We start from the raw sequence: 19,630 nt of genomic DNA, 5'->3' as shown, positions 1-19,630 counted from the left end.
CTGCCGACTACGCCAAAGCTGACTCGCCCCCTGAGCCGTGGGGCACTCGGATCCGGGCAATTAGGGAAACGGTGGGAGTAGTAGTGGCAACCCGGTTCCGTGGCTCAGGGTGGTCAGGCCAGTGGTAGTCCGTTATGTGCTGATGTTTATGTCCGACTACGCCACCCGTGGATTGCGGTTATTAGGAACCGCTGCTGCATGCAGACCGCTGGGGCTGATGAGGTGTGCAGCTAGGGTAGTGTGACTCCCAACGGGAAGAGTGCGGCCCCAGGGCAGTATAGTGGATGGTGGGAGTGATGGTAGTGAGAGTCCCAGTGCTGATAGTGCTGGAGGAGCAAGGAGCACACAGACAACAGGTTGCAGTCCAGGGTCTTTACTAAAACAGGTAAACTGACCCACAAACAGTCCCAGCTAGGAGGGGACCTGGATGTCTGAGAGCAACGGGGAAATTGGCCCTGGTCAGGGTGAGGGTGTAGGCCTACCGTGCTTTCTGCGCTCCTTCTGGCTATCTCCTCGTTATAGGGTAACTGCCCACGTTTCCAAGCTTTCCGTGTATTCTCGCCTGTATGGCCTGCGACGTGGGTTCCTTTCTGCTCCCAGCCTTGTACGGCTTTACTGGTCCCTTCGGCTGTGGCAGGGCCTCCAGGCTTCTTAGGCCAAGGAATATACAGTCCCCTGCGGACTGGTTATCTGCTGGAGGATGTAGAATCCTCCCAGCCTCAGACACCAAAGTTTGGTAAATTAAGTCCTTTATCTGCCAGGACAGGCTCTCTTCGCCTCTTGTCTCTGGCTTGTGGCTCTCGTCCTGCCACACTTCCTCTTAGGTGCAATACAACTGTCTGTCCCTGCTCTGCTCTGGGACACGTCTCATTGCTGAGACAGGCCATCAAGTTCTCCCTAACCCTGCCCCCAGCACCAGCTTTTATAGGGGCAGCCTGCTCCCCCTACTGGCCTGAGACAGGAGGCATTGCATGCTAATGTTCCCCTGACTAGAGAACCTCCCCCTTGCTCTCAGACACAGCTTTATTTACACTTGTGGCATCCAGGCCAGGGTGACACACTTGCACTTGAAATATGGCCTTTTAGGCTCGTGGAGGTGGAAGCTTTCCAGCCGGGTATCCATACACGTCCCCAGCCACCATTATTTCTCCTGGTGTTGTCCCCGCCTTCCACCAGCACGGGTCCCAGAACTTTACCCGTGCCCTCCTCAGCGCACTTAGTGTGAAGGACCGCCTAACCACAAACACATGGACAAGTGAATGTGGCCAGGGATGGTACATCTCACTGACACATTTCACTGGGTTAATATTCTGGAAGCCGGGACCCAGTGGGACCTTGGGACGGAATGCGTACTCCCGACGCAGAGGATTGCAAGCCCTGGGTCAACCAGGGTTGCCCCCACATTCTACAGCTCCTGCACCACCTCCTCCTCTTCAGCCTCCATCTCCATCACTTGATTCATTTTTTTCAGGAGATATTCCAGATTATGTACTAAAACTTTGTGGGTGCCAATAACAATAAGCAGCACTGTATGCTTAGTTGACAAACCACACACCATTGCAGAGTTGTTGAAAGCTGTGTCAGAGAACCTGGTGGCGGCTCTGAAGCTAGGCAAGCTCACACGCGAGCCATTCCTGGCCCATGTGCTCAACTTAGTGGTTCAGCTGTTTCTCAAAACCTACCCAGGTCTGCCACAGCGACTTGTGAAAGTACGCTGCATGTGTGCCCATTTCAGAAAGTCAGCTACAGCTTTCACCGCTCTGGCAGGGCTTCAGCAGCTTTCAGATCACCGACTAGTGTGCGATGTGACCACGGATTGGAAATCAAAGTTGCAGATGTTTGGAATGATTTTGAGCAGCAGAGAGCAGTTGAGTACCAGCTTCAATACGCCCGTCGGCATTCAGGTCAGCCTCCGCACATAAGAGCTGATGAGTGGGCATGAATGTCTGACATCTGTGCCGTCCTCCAAAACTTTGAGGACTCCACCAAGATGGTGAGCGGCGATGGCGCCATAATTAGCATCATCATCCCGCTTCTCTGTGTACTGGAACAATCGCTGCTCACAATTAAAGAGGAGGCATTGCAGGTGGAGCAAGGAGCTATACAGGGTTATGCTACTCAGCCCAGCCTCATCTCATCCCGACGCGGATTGGGTGATAATGAGGAGGAGGAAGAGAACATGGACAAAAGTCCTCTTGATGAGAACAGGGAAGTCTTGGCTGTTGGCAGTCTGGCACACAAGCCGACTTGGGCATTACAGAAAACTGGCACGGCACGAGAGAAGTCTTGTAGACAGAGGTGTGAGGTTCTGATTAAGGAGAATGTCAGTCTTAGATCAGTTGCAGAACGGAGGGCATGGGAGGGGTGATACACAGAAATGAGGGAAGAGATATAGGCCGGTGCAGAACTGTGGAGAGCTTGGTGGGTGAAAGAGATGAGTTTGTATTGTATTCTGTAGTGATTGTTTAACCTAACCAGTGCAATGACTCGCAAAGGGTAGAGGCTTCGGTGAAGCGGCTTAATAATAATAATTAGGGTTGAGCGAGTATGTTCTGTCCGAGTATGCTCGGGCCGAGCTCCAAGTATTTACAGCTGCTCAGTGATATGGTTGAATCGCTCCCGGGTGCATGATTTGCAACTGTTTGACAGCTTTATTACTTGTGAGGAATGTGTAAGAAATAGACATTACTTCCATGTAATAAAACTGTCAAAACAGTCGCAAATCATGCACACGGGAGCGATTCAACCATATCACCGAGCAGCTATAAATACACGGAGCTCGGCCCGAGCATACTCGCCGAAAGGGTTAATAGAACATACTCGCTCAACACTAATAATAATCTTTTTATTTATATAGCGCCAACATATTCCACAGCGCTTTACAATTCAGACAATTTATAGACATTATGGGCACTGTCCCCATTGGGGCTCACAATCTACATACCCTATCAGTATGTCTTTGGAGTGTGGGAGAAAACCAGAGAACCCAGAGGAAACCCATGCAAACACAGGGAGAACATACAAACTACTTGCAGATGTTGTCCTTGGTGTGATTTGAACCCAGAACCCCAGCGCTGCAAGGCTGCAGTGCTAACCACTGAGCCACCGTGCTGCCCTTTATAGAAATACGACTCTGGCTGCTACATTCAGAAAGGATTGGAGAAGAGAGTTTGTTTAGAGGGAAATTGATTAGAAGATAGCTGCAGTAATTAATCAGAGACACAGTAAGAGTTTTTACAGTATCAAAGGTGCGAAAAGGTTGAATTCTGGATATGTTTTTAAGGTGCAGGTGACATGTGTGGGAGTTATGGTGGCACCACCTAAAAGAAATTGCAAAGTCAGGTATAGGTAGGATAGTAAAAGTCAGATATAGGTAGGTTAGTAAAAGTCAGGTAAAGGAAAGGTAGGTTAGATGGCTACGTGCGGCCTCCTGCTGTGTATAGATGGCTACGTGCGGCCTCCTGCTGTGTATAGATGGCTACGTGCAGTCTACTGCTGTGTATAGATGGCGCCGTGCGGCCTCCTGCTGTGTATAGATGGCGCCGTGTGGCCTCCTGCTGTGTATAGATGGCGCCGTGAGGCCTCCTGCTGTGTATAGATGGCTATGTGTGGCCCCCTGCTGTGTATAGATGGCTATGTGCGGCCTCCTGCTGTGTATAGATGGCATCGTGCGGCCTCCTGCTGTGTATAGATGGCGCCATGCGGCCTCCTGCTGTGTATATGGCTACGTCCGGCCTCCTGCTGTGTATAGATGGCTACGTGCGGCCTCCTGCTGTATATAGATGGCTACGTGCGGCCTCCTGCTGTGTATAGATGGCTACGTGCAGCCTCCTGCTGTGTATAGATGGCTACGTGCGGCCTCCTGCTGTGTATAGATGGCTACGTGCAGCCTCCTGCTGTGTATAGATTGCGCCGTGCAGCCCCCTGCTGTGTATAGATGGCTACGTGCGGCCTCCCGCTGTGTATAGATGGCTGCGTGCTTCCTCCCGCTGTGTATAGATGGCTACGTGCTTCCTCCCGCTGTGTATAGATGGCTATGTGCGGCCCCCTGCTGTGTATAGATGGCTACGTGCGGCCTCCTGCTGTGTATAGATGACTACGTGCTGCCTCCTGCTGTGTATAGATGGCTACATCCGGCCTCCTGCTGTGTATAGATGGCTACGTGCAGCCTCCTGCTGTATATAGATGGCTACGTGCGGCCTCCTGCTGTGTATAGATGGCTATGTGCAGCCTCCTGCTGTGTATAGATGGCTATGTGCGGCCTCCTGCTGTGTATAGATGGCTACGTGCAGCCTCCTGCTGTGTATAGATGGCGCCGTGCAGCCCCCTTCTGTGTATAGATGGCTACGTGCGGCCTCCTGCTGTGTATAGATGACTACGTGCAGCCTCCTATTGTGTATAGATGGCGCCGTGCAGCCCCCTGCTGTGTATAGATGGCTACGTGCGGCCTCCTGCTGAGTATAGATGGCTACGTGCGGCCTCCTGCTGAGTATAGATGGCTACGTGTGCTCAATATTAAGTCATCCAATGTTAGGCTGTGTGCCCACGATGCAGAAATGCTCCAGATTTTTTTTGAGCGTTTCTGCATCTCCCTGGCAGAAAAAACGCATGCGGATTGTACATGCGGATTGTACATGCGGATTGTACGTGCGTTTTTCCTGCCAGGGACAAGCGGATGTGATGCGTTCTTCACATGCATTTTCGCATGCGGGTTGTCAAGCGTTTTCCAAGCGATTTTAGCATCACTTGGAAAAGTACTTGACAACTTGGTCACACTATATAAATACATGCAACCGGCAAGGATTTATATAGTGTGACCGAAAGAATGGTAAAAAATAAATATACTTACCTTCTGATGGCCTGCCGACGTCAGCGGTCGCGTGACCCGTCACATGACTAAATGACGTCACCACAGGTCCTTTAGTCTACCGCGAGCTGCCGGCGAGCCAGGACGCATCGGATAAAGACACCGGGGGCCATCAGAAGGTAAGTATAATATTTATTTTTTATTTTATTCTTTTTTTTACAGGTTCCATGGTACTCGGGTCCGGAGGAGAGTCTTCTGTTCTCCAAACCCGGGTACCATCCGCACATTGAAACGCATGGAATCCGCATCTACAGATGCAGTGAAGCGGATACCATGCGTTCCAATGCAAGTCAATGGCGGCGAAAACGCAGCTCTTCCGCAAAATAATTGGTAGTGCTGCGGATTTTTCCACAATGATACCAAGCGGAAACGCTTAAAAAACCCATAGTGGGCACACAGCCTAAAAAAAAATATTATAAATTATTATTATAATTAATATATTAATATTGTGCCAAATTAATTTCACGTGAACTATCACATGATCTATCACAGGTGATCATGTGACATGTGATACATCAGGTGTGCGTGTGTGTGTGTGTGTGTGGGGGGGGGGGGCGCGCCTTCTAAACTGCCCGGGGCCCTTGCTACTCTTAATCCACCCCTGCACCCTCCACACTACTTATATGCACATGTAGCTCTTTCACGGACTGTTCCTCCATTACTGAGAAATCAGCTTTTAAATTGGTATGCAAATGAGGCTGAAGAGCTATGGTAGATCTGAAGCCTCTGAACGGTATAAGTATATACAGTACAGATAAATCCAGAGTCTTATCGGTGACATGTTCTTGCTGATCATAGTCATTCACTTTCCCTTCTCTCCTCTATTTAGCCCAGATCACCGTGATAACTTCTTCCATCCACGATGTGTCTCTGCAGAACTTAATGCACAGACGTCTTTGGATTATTATTTAACCGGCACTTTTCCCACTTTTTCCCACCTCTACACAAACTGCATAATGCTATAACCATCTCTAGTGCCCTGGAGAGTAATAATGCCCTCTCTGTTGCCCCACACAGTAATAGTACACCCCTCTTTGCCTTTATACAGTAATTGTGTCCAGCTCTCTGCCTCCATATACTAAAAGTCTCACGTCTGAGCTTCCACATGGTAAAAATGCCCCCATTGTGCTACTATATAGAAATATTAATCTTTCTAGGCACATTAAGGAATAGTTCCCACTCTGTGCCTCTATATAGTAATAATGCACCCCTCTGTGCCTCCATATAGTAATAATGCCCCCTCTCCCCTCTGTGCCTCCATGTAGTAATAGTGCCTCCTCTGTGTCTCCATATGGTAATAATGCCCCCCTATGTGTCCCCATATAGTAATAGTGCCCCCTCCGTGCCTCCATATAGTAATAGTGCCTCCTCTGTGTCTCCATATAGTAATAGTGCCTCCTCTGTGTTTCCATATAGTAATAGTGCCCCCTCCGTGTCTCCATATAGAAATAATGCCCCCTCTGTGCCTCCATATAGTAATAGTGCCCCCTCTGTGTCTCCATATAGTAATAGTGCCCCCTCCGTGTCTCCATATAGAAATAATGCCCCCTCTGTGCCTCCATATAGTAATAATGCCCCCTCCGTGCCTCCATATAGTAATAGTGCCTCCTCTGTGTCTCCATATAGTAATGATACCCCCTCTGTGTCCCCATATAGTAATAGTGCCCCCTCCATGCTTCCATATAGAAATAGTGCCTCCTCTGTGTCTCCATATAGTAATAGTGCCTCCTCTGTGTTTCCATATAGTAATAGTGCCTCCTCTGTGTCTCCATATAGTAATAGTGCCCCCTCCGTGTCTCCATATAGAAATAATGCCCCCTCTGTGCCTCCATATAGTAATAGTGCCCAATCTGTGTCTCCATATAGTAACAGTGCCCCCTCCGTGTCTCCATATAGAAATAATGCCCCCTCTGTGCTTCCATATAGTAATAATGCCCCCTCCGTGCCTCCATATAGTAATAGTGCCTCCTCTGTGTCTCCATATAGTAATAATGCCCCCTCTGTGTCCTCGTATAGTAATAGTGCCCCCTCCGTGCCTCCATATAGCAATAATGCCCCCTCTGTTTCTCCATATAGTAATAGTGCCTTCTCTGTGTCTCCATATAGTAATAGTGCCCCCTCCATGTCTCCATATAGAAATAATGCCCCCTCTATGCCTCCATAAAGTAATAGTGCCCCCTCTGTGTCTCCATATAGTGATAGTGCCACTTCTATTCCTCCATATAGTAATAGTGCCCCCCTCTGTTTTTCCATATAGTGATAGTGCCCCCTCTGTGCTTCCATATAGTGATAGTGCCCCTTCTATTCCTCCATATAGTGATAGTGCCTCTTCTGTGCCTATATGCAGTATGTCCATATACCAGGCATAGTGCTCCTCTGTAATTCTATATATTACTAGTGCCTCCATACAATTGTAATCCCCCCTTTACATCCTCCCATCCAGTGCCCTGGCAATAAAATAAAAATAAATGAAAACTCCCTTCTCCCACAACGAGTGGTGCTGTCCTTGTGCCGCAGTCTGTAGCTGCAGGCGGTGCGATGGAGTGATGTCATTGCGCTGGAGAAGCCTATAATTCAGGCATGTGCTGCGAGGACTGGCAGATGGTGGTGCAGGGGGCTGTATATAATGTATGGACAGACAGGTGGGAGGTATACAGACATGTAATATGTGCACCGCTCATTTAGACATAGACAACAGAATCAATTACATTTTATAATATATATTTGGGATAAGAAATTTTTACCCCAAGGAGGCGGAGGCTCGTAAAGTGCCTGCCGCACCCAGAGCACTTAAAGGGAAGTTGTCATGTCAGATAACGCTATCAACCTGTTTGGTTTTGAACCTGCAGGTTGTATTACAGGTAAGAGTGCTATCTATGAAAAACACTGTTAGCTTTCCTATGCAGAAAATTCACGAGCTTTTATCAGAGTGCTGACTGCTGTTATGTTCTGCAGCTTAGAACTAAAGAATAGGAGGGAAAAGCTGTCCCTGCACTGAGACTCAGCTAAACTCTACGCTGGGGTGGGTGCTCTATTCCTTGTGAATAGCCCCACCGAAACTCCTGCACTGAACTCAAACAAAGACCTGAAGGAAGGGGAAAAGGGGTCCCTAACAGATCTAAGGACTAGGAGAAAAAACAGGAGACCTCCTAATAGAAAAGTTAGTTGCAGAAACGAAGATTAAAGGGAACAAAACTGGTGGAACAAGAAGTCCCAGCATATCAATTGTCCAAAGCACAGAGAACTTAGCAAGGAAACTTAGCCAGAGCACAAGCGTAACAACACTGATGTCTAGCGGGGAATGGGAGACAGGTGCTGAGTAATAAAGAGTGAAGAGATCACGTGACCAAGACACCCAGCACCAGAGGAAAAGACTAGAAGCCAGCAAACCACAACAAGATGGCCGATAGTAAAACAATATAGATTCTAACACCTGCCTTTTTTATATTTTATACAGTGGACCTCACTACGGTTTCGAGGAGATCGCACCCAATATTCCACGGTGCGGCTATTATTTGTTTTCACATATTTTTCTCTATCTATCCAGATCATCCTAATTTCTAGTTTTCATCTTTATGTATCTCATTTTCTATGTTATCTATCTATGTCAGATCAATGTATTTATTATGGTTAATAAAAGGCTGTAAAAGTAAGTATAAGTAATGAAAAACAAATGGAGGGTCAATTTCTAACTAAATCACATGACTGTGTATAAAAAAAAGCATGTTAGAGAGGCAGAGCCTCCCAGAAGCAAAGATGGTCAGAGGTCACCGATCTGTGAACAACTGCGTCTAATAATTGTAGAATAATTTCAGGAAATTTTTCCTCAATGTGAAATTACAAAGACTTTGAATATCTTCCATCTACAGGCCATAAAATCATCAAAAAATTCTGGAAAAATCCATGTGCACAAAGAATGGGGCTGATGGTCAATATTGAATGCTCATGATGTACGGACCCTGAGAAGGCTCTGCATGATATCAAGACATGATTCAGTCATCCAAGTCACTGCATGGGCTCAAAAAAATTTCCAGAAATCATTGTCTGTGATCACAGTTCACCATGCGTTCCACAAATGTAAATGACAGCTCTATCATGCAAAGAAAAAGCAGAATATCAGCACAATCCAGAAACGCTGTAGTCTTCTCTGCACTCATTTATAATGGACTCAGGCGAAATAGAAAACTGTTCTGTGGTCAGAAAAATCAAAATGTGAAATTCGTTATGGAAACCACAGACGCTGTGCCCTCAGAGTGAGAGGGACCATTCAGCTTGTTATGGAGGAGACGGACCATCCAGCTTGTTATCAAGGAGAGGGACCATCCAGCTTGTTACGGAGGAGAGTAAACATCCAGCTTGTTATGGAGTTAAAGGATCATCCAGCTTGTTATGGAGAAGAAGGACCATCCAGCTTGTTATCATGGAGAGGGACTATCCAGCTTGCTATGGAGGAGAGGGACCATCCAGCTTGTTATGGAGGAGAGGGCATTTGCAGCTTGTTATGGAGGAGAGGGACCATCCAGCTTTTTATCAAGGGGAGGGACCTTTATCAAGGAGAGGGACCATCCAGCTTGTTACGGAGGAGAGTAAACATCCAGCTTGTTATGGAGTTAAAAGATCATCCAGCTTGTTATGGAGAAGAGGGACCATCCAGCTTGTTATCATGGAGAGGGACCATCCAGCTTGTTATGGAGGAGAGGGACCATCCAGCTTGTTATGGAGGAGAGGGCATTTGCAGCTTGTTATGGAGGAGAGGGACCATCCAGCTTTTTATCAAGGAGAGGGACCTTTATCAAGGAGAGGGACCATCCAGCTTGTTACGGAGGAGAGTAAACATCCAGCTTGTTATGGAGTTAAAGGATCATCCAGCTTGTTATGGAGAAGAGGGACCAGCCAGCTTGTTATCATGGAGAGGGACAGTAGTGTAGCAGACCTATTTTTCGTCAAACTCAATTTGACAGGTGCCACGCCCCCTATCAAAGTGTATCAAAGTGTCTAGCCACACCCCTCATCCCCTCCCCTATCAGTTTTTGTGTTGTATCTTATTCATCATTTTATATGAATTTTATATGAGTTTGATGCTGCTATCTGATTATTTACTCTTATTTGATAGTGTATGAGTTTATCTGAGTTACAACTACCCCCCCAAGTATATAAAGTGTGTGTTTTATACGGATGTAAAAAGCAAAGACACAGTAAAAGTATTAAGCGATTTTATAGCCTCAACATTTTATTCTCATTTTATATGAGTTTTATAGCCCAAGACTTTATTCTTATTTGATAGGCTGATACTTATTGCTTGGGCATATTATGTATATGGCCAAGTTACAATACTCATTTTATATGAGTTTATAGCCTCAACATTTTATTCTCATTTTATATGAGTTTTATAGCCCAAGACTTTATTCTTATTTGATAGGCTGATACTTATTGCTTGGGCATATTATGTATATGGCCAAGTTACAATTATCATTTTATATGAGTTTTATATCCCCATACTGTTTATTTGATAGTGTGGATCTTATTGCTTGGGCATATTTTCTATATGGCCAAGTTACAACTACCCCCAAGTATATAAAGTGTGTGTCTTATACGGATGTAAAAAGCAAAGACACAGTAAAAGTATTAAAAGATTTTATTGTTTTAAAAAATAAATACATCTCAAAGACATTTCAATAATATAAAAATCCTTACAGAATATTATAAAAAGTATCACAAGTACAATTAATATACAATTCTTACAAAATAATATAAAAAGTGTTACATTCACATGTACCAAAATGCATGTAATAATAATAATATACATTATTACATTTCTTGCAGATTAATATAGAGTGTTACAATTCAGTCAGATCATTTATCCAATACAACACTTACATCGTGAGCCACATGGATTGTAGTAATGGTAGAGACCTTTTTTTTTAGGCAGCAAAATTCCTTGTGTGATACCTAATGATGGAGAGTGTAAAGATTGAATTGTGCGGGTTGGTGTGGATAGCGTCCGGGGTGTAGATACATCGCTACCTTCACTGATGGAAATTTTTAATCCATCTAAAAGCTGTCTAGTAGTGGGATTGGCCACAACTGTAGATGGAATATTTAGCTCTGCCATTGCCTGCATAAATGAATCCCAACCCCGAGGCAGATTCCTGCTGGTCAGGGCATGGCTCTGTGTTGTACTACGTACCAAATCCAGCAAGTTAGATCCTGGTATTACAGTTCCTTTGAAAATAAATTCGCTTTTATCATTCCAGGATGTAACATTTTTATTTTGCAGCAGCCTGTTTAGTAAAAATTCAGCATTCTTTTTCTATCGTTGGTTTACATGGCTTACAATTTCACTGACCTCTTGATTTTTATCAGGGCCTGAATTTGGCAATTGTTGCTGATCAGATTCAGGAGGGCTAACGAGATTTAAAGTTGTTACTTCTTTTGAACTGTGCCTCGCATGTACCAAGTATCGTTGTAGCACGGAACTATACATTTTAATTTTCACATCATCGGGTATGTCACGACGTTGTAAAACTGCGCTAATTTCATCATCAAGACAACGAATAACACCAGACCCTCCACAAATCTGATGTGGGGAAAAGAGAGAGAGATTTCATCATATAGTTTTTGCCAGCATGAATAAAACCAAACAATATTATTGGGTTTGTGAGAAAAATGAGTTTCAATATTATGTAACAGCTGTTTTACAAAATAGCTCTTTCCAGAATTAGACGGGCCGGCTAGAATGCAGGAGAATGGGTGTTGTAGCCGCGGATCCATCACAATACTCAACTAATAGCCAAATGGCAGGGTGGTGAAGTCGTCTAATAGGCACCGCTTTGTGTAAACGCACTTTTGTGTTTTGCGCAGTGGCCTTGTTTCAATGTCCCAGTACTTTTTATTTCTCACAATGCCCGGCTGTTCTACGACAATTCGCTTCTGTGTTTCTGTGTCAGAATTATGCGGGTAGTCCAGAACTAAATCTTTCAGACTGCTAAAATTAATAGATTGAGTGTTACCGACATTTAGTGTTATACCCTTAACTTTTAAGACAGTTTTACCAGTGTTGAGTTTGTATCCGTAAGTTTTGGGACCCGCAGATACAAACTCTGTGATGTGAGTGTCATCGGGTATCTCACTGGTCAGGTCACCCAGGTAATCGCCTAAAGTCGGCTGCCACTCACCTTCCCTCTGCACAAAAATAACCGAATCTGTGTCGTGATAAAGACACCTCTCCTGCAACCGGCCCAGCAGAGAATAGAGCTCTAGCCGGGCATACGCGGTTGTAAAACACGCTATAAAAATGTTTGTGTTTTTGTTGACCGTGTGGTGTCCTTTTGCATATTTCCAGTTAATGGTTGCAGTTTCATCATCAATGAAATGTAACATTGAAATGTCATAGTAAGGTAGAAACACATGCTGAAAAAGCATCGGGGTTGCTAACAATGCTGGTACATGGTAAATTAGATCTCTGTGCAAACTTTCCCCATAAAGAATTTAAGAAAAGTTTGGAGATCTGTCTCTTTGCAGGATTCACGCCTATATTTTCAGGCCGTAATTGTACACCTTCTTTTTCAAGAAAGGAGTCAATGTACTGTTTTTTCTTGACAACGTCACTGCACCAGCTGGGATAACCCGAAGCCTCCTGCTTATCCCGAAGATGTAATTTAATGTAGGGGGCAAACAGATCATCAGTGCTGTTAGGAAAATGCCATATTTCGTAGATGTGTGCGATCCTATACCCTTTTTCTATGGCCAGCTCAAGCTCTATAGTGCACCATGTACCTGTCGGGGAATGCTCTTCATCACTATGTGCACAAACATCCGTTTGTGAATTTACAACGCATGTGTAGCAAAGGGGGAACATTAACTTTTTGTTGAGTTTTACAGGGAGAACTGGAAAGAATAAATCTCTCGGAGGGTAGACCTTGACTTTAGCAATGCCAAAGTATTTTTTAATGAAACCAAAATCATCATAGATGATATCTGGGTGGCCTACAGGGTATGTTTTAGTTTTGTTTACAAAGGGATAAAGACTGGTGAAATCATAGTAATGTAATGTCTCCCCATCTCTCAGACTGTGATAGAGTTTAATGGCGTTAGTTCGCCCGCCATAAAGAGCATCGCGTGGGTCTAAAGGTGTTGGGAATTCCATTTGGAGAAGAAATGTTTGAAGGTTAGAATCTTTTTCAACCATTTCACCCCAGTCGTGCTCCCACATCACTCTTACGCTGTATCCGCAGCACTGCAAGTAACGCTTTTTAGCTAAAAAGGCGTAATATAACTGGCCATAAGATGTATTTGTGACTTTATTTGTGTCATTTTCATTGTAACATACAGGACACCCATGATAAAAACAACCCTGAAATTCAAATGCTACATGCTGTTTGTTAACATAGGCGTAACCATCTAAAAAATATCTCCCGACTTGTTTTTCGCCGCCCCTCAAAGCATGCTGAATGGTAATGTTCTCTGTATGTGCTACATACATGACCCACTGTATAGCGGGTGACGAGTAGCGTTTTTTTGTCTTGTGATAATTATAACCGGGTAAAATGGCGATGGTTTTTTTTTTTGGTAGAAATTTAAATCTGTACATTGCCATACATACAAAGGCCAGGGTGATGAGTTGAAAAGGATCAACACATCGGGACACTACAATTTTTTTCTTTTGCAGCTTACAGTATGTTTTAACATTTTTTCTCGTCATTTCCATAATACGCTCTCTGTAAAGTTCACACGAGCGTCTCAAAATCTCAACATCTTGCTGACAATAAGATTTTAGCTCAGCCTTAAAGTCAAAAGTTGAATTTTTCCCGGCCTTTTAGCTGCTTTAGAATCGTGGTTGGTTCTAGCAACAGACCCCGCATGAAGCAATTTGCCGCCTGTATAAAAATTTTGTATTTAGTTTCATGTGTAAATACATATGAACAACTGTTGTTTTTCAAAGAGACGTGACCTTTTCTTTTCCTATTCATCAGGTGGTGTGGTGTTCTCGACTTTTTAGGTGGATTAGAAGTCAGCGTGTTTTCCGGCGTATACGTCGCCTGCAGCACCCCTGCATCTGTATACATATTAGAATTTACATTCATGTATAAATACACAGGATGAAACATTGTGTAAATAGATAGGTGTGTGCATATATGTATTTATATAGTTGGAGCATACCACTGATCGGCTGTTGTAAATTAGTTTCGCTTGTCTCTCCTGCAGTGCTGGTACAGGCCATAGTTTCTGCAGCTGCGATACCAGTAACATCAATATTCATATCTGCTAGAATATCGTCAAGCTCGCGTACAATCAAGAATCATTGTGGAGAGGCGTAACTGGGCTGTGTTTGTGGGTGTTTGTGGGAGTTAACAGAAGGTGTGTTTTTCTGGTAGCCTCCTTTATATTCATGTATTCTTCCAGCCTGATAGCATGACACACAGCTCTGAGACAGAAAGTGTTGATCCATAGCAACATTCCTCACAGCTCAGATCGGGTCTAAACGTAAGTATAATCAGCCCATTACGCATTATCTAGTTATTTTGTCTTACCACTATACCCAGTTGTTTAATTATGTTTAAGCGTGCATAGTTAAAGGTATTATTTGTTTTAATAATTTAGTCATATATTCAATATGCTACAACTGAAATAACATAATAGTTACTAGATGTTAATGATCACTAAATAGAGCATTCACTGCACAGTGTTTAATCATGTATAAAGAGTTTACCCTGTATTAGTTTGGTAGTTTTGCTTGCTTAATATAGTGGTATTTATGCGGCTGCTTTTAATTTACATGATGTGTAACATAATCTACTTCTTTTAAAGTTATATTAATTATATAAAATGCAGAAAATTTGCTAGTTTCAGTATTATACCGTACTTGAATGCAGGCAGTCGTCATTCAAATCACTATTGTATTACTATAGATTTAGTACAGGTAGCACAGAAAATTCACACATACTTAATTTTATTTTAGATGGAAGGACAAAATTTTGTGGATCCATACGTTGACATGCTTACAGATACAGAATTAGGTATGCATTACATCGAATATAGCTAGAATTGTTATTATCTTATTTCAATTATATGTAGATGTTTTATATATTATTTTTATATTTCATTCTTTCTTGTTAAAGCGGCGTATATGGATTGCGAGCTTGACGATATTCTAGCAGATATGAATATTGATGTTACTGGTATCGCAGCTGCAGAAACTATGGCCTGTACCAGCACTGCAGGAGAGACAAGCGAAACTAATTTACAACAGCCGATCAGTGGTATGCTCCAACTATATAAATACATATATGCACACACCTATCTATTTACACAATGTTTCATCCTGTGTATTTATACATGAATGTAAATTCTAATATGTATACAGATGCAGGGGTGCTGCAGGCGACGTATACGCCGGAAAACACGCTGACTTCTAATCCACCTAAAAAGTCGAGAACACCACACCACCTGATGAATAGGAAAAGAAAAGGTCACGTCTCTTTGAAAAACAACAGTTGTTCATATGTATTTACACATGAAACTAAATACAAAATTTTTATACAGGCGGCAAATTGCTTCATGCGGGGTCTGTTGCTAGAACCAACCACGATTCTAAAGCAGCTAAAAGGCCGGGAAAAATTCAACTTTTGACTTTAAGGCTGAGCTAAAATCTTATTGTCAGCAAGATGTTGAGATTTTGAGACGCTCGTGTGAACTTTACAGAGAGCGTATTATGGAAATGACGAGAAAAAATGTTAAAACATACTGTAAGCTGCAAAAGAAAAAAATTGTAGTGTCCCGATGTGTTGATCCTTTTCAACTCATCACCCTGGCCTTTGTATGTATGGCAATGTACAGATTTAAATTTCTACCAAAAAAAAAAACCATCGCCATTTTACCCGGTGATAATTATCACAAGACAAAAAAACGCTACTCGTCACCCGCTATACAGTGGGTCATGTATGTAGCACATACAGAGAACATTACCATTCAGCATGCTTTGAGGGGCGGCGAAAAACAAGTCGGGAGATATTTTTTAGATGGTTACGCCTATGTTAACAAACAGCATGTAGCATTTGAATTTCAGGGTTGTTTTTATCATGGGTGTCCTGTATGTTACAATGAAAATGACACAAATAAAGTCACAAATACATCTTATGGCCAGTTATATTACGCCTTTTTAGCTAAAAAGCGTTACTTGCAGTGGTGCGGATACAGCGTAAGAGTGATGTGGGAGCACGACTGGGGTGAAATGGTTGAAAAAGATTCTAACCTTCAAACATTTCTTCTCCAAATGGAATTCCCAACACCTTTAGACCCACGCGATGCTCTTTATGGCGGGCGAACTAACGCCATTAAACTCTATCACAGTCTGAGAGATGGGGAGACATTACATTACTATGATTTCACCAGTCTTTATCCCTTTGTAAACAAAACTAAAACATACCCTGTAGGCCACCCAGATATCATCTATGATGATTTTGGTTTCATTAAAAAATACTTTGGCATTGCTAAAGTCAAGGTCTACCCTCCGAGAGATTTATTCTTTCCAGTTCTCCCTGTAAAACTCAACAAAAAGTTAATGTTCCCCCTTTGCTACACATGCGTTGTAAATTCACAAACGGATGTTTGTGCACATAGTGATGAAGAGCATTCCCCGACAGGTACATGGTGCACTATAGAGCTTGAGCTGGCCATAGAAAAAGGGTATAGGATCGCACACATCTACGAAATATGGCATTTTCCTAACAGCACTGATGATCTGTTTGCCCCCTACATTAAATTACATCTTCGGGATAAGCAGGAGGCTTCGGGTTATCCCAGCTGGTGCAGTGACGTTGTCAAGAAAAAACAGTACATTGACTCCTTTCTTGAAAAAGAAGGTGTACAATTACGGCCTGAAAATATAGGCGTGAATCCTGCAAAGAGACAGATCTCCAAACTTTTCTTAAATTCTTTATGGGGAAAGTTTGCACAGAGATCTAATTTACCATGTACCAGCATTGTTAGCAACCCCGATGCTTTTTCAGCATGTGTTTCTACCTTACTATGACATTTCAATGTTACATTTCATTGATGATGAAACTGCAACCATTAACTGGAAATATGCAAAAGGACACCACACGGTCAACAAAAACACAAACATTTTTATAGCGTGTTTTACAACCGCGTATGCCCGGCTAGAGCTCTATTCTCTGCTGGGCCGGTTGCAGGAGAGGTGTCTTTATCACGACACAGATTCGGTTATTTTTGTGCAGAGGGAAGGTGAGTGGCAGCCGACTTTAGGCGATTACCTGGGTGACCTGACCAGTGAGATACCCGATGACACTCACATCACAGAGTTTGTATCTGCGGGTCCCAAAACTTACGGATACAAACTCAACACTGGTAAAACTGTCTTAAAAGTTAAGGGTATAACACTAAATGTCGGTAACACTCAATCTATTAATTTTAGCAGTCTGAAAGATTTAGTTCTGGACTACCCGCATAATTCTGACACAGAAACACAGAAGCGAATTGTCGTAGAACAGCCGGGCATTGTGAGAAATAAAAAGTACTGGGACATTGAAACAAGGCCACTGCGCAAAACACAAAAGTGCGTTTACACAAAGCGGTGCCTATTAGACGACTTCACCACCCTGCCATTTGGCTATTAGTTGAGTATTGTGATGGATCCGCGGCTACAACACCCATTCTCCTGCATTCTAGCCGGCCCGTCTAATTCTGGAAAGAGCTATTTTGTAAAACAGCTGTTACATAATATTGAAACTCATTTTTCTCACAAACCCAATAATATTGTTTGGTTTTATTCATGCTGGCAAAAACTATATGATGAAATCTCTCTCTCTTTTCCCCACATCAGATTTGTGGAGGGTCTGGTGTTATTCGTTGTCTTGATGATGAAATTAGCGCAGTTTTACAACGTCGTGACATACCCGATGATGTGAAAATTAAAATGTATAGTTCCGTGCTACAACGATACTTGGTACATGCGAGGCACAGTTCAAAAGAAGTAACAACTTTAAATCTCGTTAGCCCTCCTGAATCTGATCAGCAACAATTGCCAAATTCAGGCCCTGATAAAAATCAAGAGGTCAGTGAAATTGTAAGCCATGTAAACCAACGATAGAAAAAGAATGCTGAATTTTTACTAAACAGGCTGCTGCAAAATAAAAATGTTACATCCTGGAATGATAAAAGCGAATTTATTTTCAAAGGAACTGTAATACCAGGATCTAACTTGCTGGATTTGGTACGTAGTACAACACAGAGCCATGCCCTGACCAGCAGGAATCTGCCTCGGGGTTGGGATTCATTTATGCAGGCAATGGCAGAGCTAAATATTCCATCTACAGTTGTGGCCAATCCCACTACTAGACAGCTTTTAGATGGATTAAAAATTTCCATCAGTGAAGGTAGCGATGTATCTACACCCCGGACGCTATCCACACCAACCCGCACAATTCAATCTTTACACTCTCCATCATTAGGTATCACACAAGGAATTTTGCTGCCTAAAAAAAAAGGTCTCTACCATTACTACAATCCATGTGGCTCACGATGTAAGTGTTGTATTGGATAAATGATCTGACTGAATTGTAACACTCTATATTAATCTGCAAGAAATGTAATAATGTATATTATTATTATTACATGCATTTTGGTACATGTGAATGTAACACTTTTTATATTATTTTGTAAGAATTGTATATTAATTGTACTTGTGATACTTTTTATAATATTCTGTAAGGATTTTTATATTATTGAAATGTCTTTGAGATGTATTTATTTTTTAAAACAATAAAATCTTTTAATACTTTTACTGTGTCTTTGCTTTTTACATCCGTATAAGACACACACTTTATATACTTGGGGGTAGTTGTAACTTGGCCATATAGAAAATATGCCCAAGCAATAAGATCCACACTATCAAATAAACAGTATGGGGATATAAAACTCATATAAAATGATAATTGTAACTTGGCCATATACATAATATGCCCAAGAAATAAGTATCAGCCTATCAAATAAGAATAAAGTCTTGGGCTATAAAACTCATATAAAATGAGAATAAAATGTTGAGGCTATAAACTTAATCTAGCCCGTGGTTTGTCCTTCAATAAGGTCTTAAAGTGTTTTGGTGATAATAAGCGTGAAAATGATGCAATAGTCTCAGGTCTTGTAACATCACTCTTATCTGCACATTCAAAGTATAATAATAAAAGCTGTCTTTATAAGCAGAGATGTGTGCGATTTTGTGATCACAACTAATTGCTTCACCATCTTTCGGTATCTGGTCTGTGAAGAACTATAAATGTTACACTTCCCTGTGTGGCCACAGCTAATTGCATCACCATCCTTCAACGTGTTCAGAAATTGGTTCAATATGCGTAACATGCCTGATTCATGAATCTCACCATTTGTGAAAGTGTGGTTTTTGTCTTTGAAATGTCTTGGAGATGTATTTATCTTTAAAAAAATAAAATCTTTTAATACTTTTACTGTGTCTTTACTTTTTACATCCGTATAAAACACACACTTTATATACTTGGGGGTAGTTGTAACTTGGCCATATAGATAATATGGCCAAGCAATAAGTATCAGCCTATCAAATAAGAATAAAGTCTTGGGCTATAAAACTCATATAAAATGAGAATAAAATGTTGAGGCTATAAAATCGCTTAATACTTTTACTGTGTCTTTGCTTTTTACATCCGTATAAAACACACACTTTATATACTTGGGGGGGTAGTTGTAACTCAGATAAACTCATACACTATCAAA

The 19,630-nt window shown here is 42.5% G+C and overlaps 1 long non-coding RNA gene across 1 annotated transcript; it reads right to left on the bottom strand.

Moving 5' to 3' along the window:
• Positions 1–10,484: 10,484 nt before the first annotated feature.
• LOC141213278 (uncharacterized) lies at positions 10,485–14,342 on the bottom strand. The gene is made up of 2 exons (XR_012282791.1): positions 14,027–14,342; positions 10,485–13,922 (listed from the first exon to the last, which is right to left on the bottom strand). It is a non-coding gene; the product is annotated as an uncharacterized lncRNA (long non-coding RNA).
• Between the last annotated feature and the right edge of the window lie 5,288 nt (positions 14,343–19,630).

Source organism: Phyllobates terribilis, unplaced genomic scaffold, assembly GCF_046119375.1.
Source record: "Phyllobates terribilis strain yellow unplaced genomic scaffold, ASM4611937v1 Scaffold_192__1_contigs__length_3615891, whole genome shotgun sequence".
NCBI classification, from domain to species: domain Eukaryota; kingdom Metazoa; phylum Chordata; class Amphibia; order Anura; family Dendrobatidae; genus Phyllobates; species Phyllobates terribilis.
Note: the sequence above shows the minus strand (reverse complement) of the source record. Positions and strands in the feature narration are given on the sequence as shown.